We start from the raw sequence: 4,846 nt of genomic DNA, 5'->3' as shown, positions 1-4,846 counted from the left end.
AACCCTAATATTAAATTATCTAAGTAACAGAATGCATTGTGTCTCCGTTACTAAGATGGCATCTTAGAGAAATCGACTTATTTAAATATTACAACTGGTATGGCACAAGTGTCTATTTTGGCTACTCTTGTTTTCTATACATGTTTTAGACATGAATTAAACCTTGCAATACTCTAAATTACAACAATATGCAGATGACTTCCAGGTATAAAACTTTTGCACTTTATTAAATTACAATACTCAATTAAATAGTGACCTGAATAAATTAAATAAATATGCACAAGTCATAACTTAAATTTAAGGAAGTGACTCCGCTGCCGGCGCCGGTTTCCAAAAAAAAAAATAATATGGGTGCCGGCTCCGGCAATCCAATGAAGGGAGTATGGAAACCGGCGCCGGTAGCCGAGTTATTCCACGTTGTTTTGACTCGGGAACCGGCGCAACGCTCATAACCTAGAAATCTCTTTTGTTTTGAAGTTTAGTTAATTAGTTTATTTCACTGTTTGAAGTCATGAAAAATTATGTTCGTGTTAACTAATATAGGTAATTAATTGCTAACTGTTAATAAAAGTAAAGTATCTTCTAAAATAGTGAAGAGCAAAATGAAAGTGAATGATAAGTTTTCTTCATTTGAGGAATTTGAAAGTGCTTTATATAAGTTTAAACAAACTACTAATAATGAATATTGGTTCCGCGATAGCAGAAGAACTGAAAAACAAAAAATTCGAAATCCTAATACTATAGTGAACATCAACTTATCGCTGAAATACTATTATATTCGCCTAGCATGTGTTAGAGGAAGAAGACCATTTAAGAGTAAAAATGAAAATTCCTTGAGAAAATCTAGTACTTTCAAACAGCAGTGCCCAGCAAGTATTTTCATAAAAGTAAGTAGCTGTAAACAATTTCTGAATAATAAAATAAAATAAATCATCTGAATAAAAGAAAATAAAGATTACCACAATCATACGTCGTCAAAAGCATATTTTAATTCTCTTGCAAAACAAAGGTTAAATTTGCCCGAAAATATTAAAGTTAATACGCAACATGCTTTAAACGCAGGAGCAAATAAAAAAATTATTTTAAATCAAATAACACAAAAAACGGGCTGTAGACTAACTTTAAAAGATCTGACCAATTGAAATAATAGATCAAAACCTCAAAAGAAAAATCTTGAATAATGTGTTAGAATTTAAAAAATAATATATACGTATACCCTGAAATAATCTTTATTGATGGAACCTATTGTCTTGTTGATCTTCGTTTCGCTACATATATCATAATGATAGAAGATGGAAATGGTTTAAGTGAAATTGTTGCAATTTGCTTGCTTGCCGAAGAAAATGAAGAGTCTCTAAATTTTTTTATCAATTCTTTTAAAAAACAAAATCCTGCTTGGGAAAGAGTACAAGTTGTTATGTCTGACAAAGATAAAACAGAAAGAAGCGTTTTTTCGAAAAGTTTTCCTAATGCAAAATTAATGATTTGTCTTTTTCACGTTTTTCAAATATTTAATAGAGAAGTGTCAACTAAAAAAATGGGTATTACATCTGAGGAAGTTCAAATCAGCAAAGAGTATTTGCAAAAATTCGCACATGCATTGTCTGAAAGTAATTATGATGAGGTTTACACTCAAATGATTATGAACGTACCCGAATGTGTCAAAAATTACTATGACGCAAATTGGGAAAATATAATTGATCAATGGGTGCAGTACTTAACTTTGAAAAATCAGTGCATGGGGAACAAGACTAATAACCGATTAGAGTCTATTAATGCAAAACTAAAAAGTGTAATTACAAGATACAGTCCACTGGAATATTTTATTGATCATCTTTTTATTATCATTAACAGTATGCGAGCCGGCAAGGATGTAAAAAAATTACAGATGCTAAACAAAACATTAACACGACCATGTAAAAACAATTCCATAGAATGTTTGTACTATGAACATTTAACTGACTTTGCTTTTCAGAAAATTGAAAGACAGCTTAAACTTAGTAGCTCCTATAAGGACATAAAACAGCTCGATAATGGGACATTTTTGGTTGTAACATCAGAAGGTTTGCTTCAAGTTACGGCTTTAACTTGCAAATGTCTATTTAGAAAATCGACAGGGCTTCCCTGCAGACACATTTTTAAATGTAGATCTGTTAGATCATTGTCTTTATTTGATGTTAGTTTGTGCCCAACTCGATGGACTAGATCCTATTGTGAAAAAATATTAAATGATTGTGAAGCCATTCGCCCACTTCTTGCACCTGTCCATGATCCAGTTAATAATAATTCTGATTGTAATATTGACGGGGATCATACTGTAAAAGTTTTGCAAGCCTTAAATAAAAAAACAAGGTATTTAAGTAATCATGAAAAATTCAATCTAAGCAAGAGGGAGAAAACTAGCAAAACTAAGCAGTGAGGTATCAACTGGTATTTTTTATAAAAGACTAAATATTATTTAAACTATCGCAGAGCATTGGACTGACCATCAAGATTCAGTTATTTTAAAATTATTTAACAATTTAACAGAACACAGTAATCAAGTATCAGACCAACAATTTCAATCATCAACAGCAACAGACATGGAACTACAGATACAAACAAGTGAGACTTTTATTGAGAATGAGGAATATCTACAAAAAAACACCCAAAACCTAACTGAGTTTACAGAGTTGTTAAATAAAAAGACAAATGGAGATGACAACGAAGATATTATTCTGGAGTTTGTAGTTAATACAGATGGTGAGCCTTTCTCAAATGCAAACTGCAATGAAGAAACAGTTGAATTAGGTTTGTAAAATTTTTCATATGACTACGACAGTTTGACCATTTTTTTCTTTTTTTTTATAGCTACAGAAGCAAATTCGATGATTGAAATAAATAATATTTTTGACCAAAATAAATCGACTGCTGAAAAACCTATAAATGCTGTTTTTTTCGAAAAAAAAATGCTGCCGATGAAACTAATTCTTCTAATACTGCTGGTAAAGGAAAAATTATTATAATATTGCCTTAAGCATTTATATGCAGGGTGTCCTGTGCGTCGATTCTTCATTTGGGACTAAGGAGCATCCTTAGGAGAGAATAAATGCATCCTATTGGTCAAAATGACTGAATGTCTACAATAACGGTAACTTTTGACACTAATAAAAGTATTTTTAAACGAAGTTTGGTCACCTAGAGCGGCAGACAGACACCAGGAGACACAGACCAGGAAACAAACTTCTATCGAAAATTCTGTTATTAGTATTAAACATGACAGTTGTCGTAAAATTTTAGTGAATTTGCCCAATAAGGTGCATTTATTCTCTCCTGAAAATCGACGCACTGGAAAATTTGAGAAAGCTCTCGGATAATTAAAAAAATATATTTATTTCTTCTGAACCTTTGACACACAAGGCGTTGAAAATGTAAGCATTAAAATGTACAAGGTGACCCATCGAGGACGGAACAAGCTAATTTTTTGACTTGTATGTTTAAAAAAAAACTGAGATAGCCATCTTATGTTATATTTTTGTCCTGTCTATCCGAAAATAAAAATAGAAAAAGAATTGAACATGAAATAAAACTGATTTTTTGAAATAAAAATGATTTTTCGATTCCTCTTATATTTTTCTATATAAATATCCAATTTAAAAAAAAAATAAATAAAATAAACATTATATACTGTTTGCAAAAACCCATAAAAAAATATTAATGTGATAGGTATTATTACCCACCTAATGTTACCTTGCTTGAGTAAGTAGTAAAGTAAGTCAATGAAAATTCATCAAAAAATTTTGTGTTAAAGTTTACTTTTTAATTTTTCTCATAAGAGTTTGACATGCTGTTTTATTTACTGTTTTATATGTTCAATTGTTTTTTGGTTATCATTTCGGTCCGGTAAATTAATCAGGATAAATAAGTAAAGTTTTAAGGACATCATTTTAAGAGGTCCTTAATAGTGTCTATAATATAACATTTTTGTTTAGAATATACAAAGTAATTTAAAAGATAATCAAAAAAAATTCCAGGGGCGGACTCTATATAGAAGGCTGTATCATCACAGGGACGCCCGGTGATTTTTTTAAACTGAATGTTACTAATTATATTTAATTCAAAATTTTATTTTTGGATTTAATTAATAATCTAAATCCAAGAGATTTTCCACATTATCTAGGATATTTGTATACATATTTTATTTAGCCTTTATTATCTATTAATTTAAATGACTGAAAAAAACATTGTTATAATTCCTAATGCTTAAATTATGTTACAGAAAAAAAACCGATTGTTCCATGAAGGAAGATCTCGAAGATAACATGACGAATCTTCAATCTACTAATGGTGCCATTCAATCTTTGGAACACGAGAGTAACGAAAAACAAATCCAAGAAACGACCGTGAACCTGCAAAAAATAAAAATGCCATCGAAAATTCGAAAACGGGGACGCCCAAAAGGTTTGGGAAACACCGTAATTGGACTTAAAAAGTTCAGGAAAAAATGAAATATTTAATTTTACCCATATACCTGTATTACGGTTTGTTTTTTTTTATCGTAGATACTTAAAATACTTAAAAATATACATTTTATGTTTTGTTTTTTTTAAATCTTTTTTTTAACTTATTTGGTGGAACCTACCGAAGGTAGTAGGTATTGAGGATGCCGGTCAAAGAACTTTAGCCGGCATCCATAATAGAAACCGGCGCCGGCAGCGGAGTCACTTCTTAAATTTAAACCCCATTGATCTTGCATATTGCTGTGTGGTAATAATAATATTAATTATAATCATATTAAAATTCAAATTCAAAATAATGTGTTGCCTATTGTTAAAGAATCAAAAAATCTTGGCCTAATTTCAGACCC

The 4,846-nt window shown here is 30.5% G+C and overlaps 1 long non-coding RNA gene across 1 annotated transcript; it reads left to right on the top strand.

Moving 5' to 3' along the window:
* Nucleotides 1-3,828: 3,828 nt before the first annotated feature.
* LOC126734197 (uncharacterized) lies at nucleotides 3,829-4,581 on the top strand. Its single transcript, XR_007660009.1, has 2 exons — nucleotides 3,829-3,933; nucleotides 4,259-4,581. It is a non-coding gene; the product is annotated as an uncharacterized LOC126734197 (long non-coding RNA).
* The last annotated feature ends 265 nt before the right edge of the window (nucleotides 4,582-4,846 follow it).

The sequence above is a fragment of the Anthonomus grandis genome, chromosome 3 (assembly GCF_022605725.1).
Source record: "Anthonomus grandis grandis chromosome 3, icAntGran1.3, whole genome shotgun sequence".
Classification (NCBI taxonomy): domain Eukaryota; kingdom Metazoa; phylum Arthropoda; class Insecta; order Coleoptera; family Curculionidae; genus Anthonomus; species Anthonomus grandis.
The sequence above is the reverse complement of the archived record's forward strand: the minus strand, read 5'-3'. Positions and strand labels throughout refer to the sequence as shown.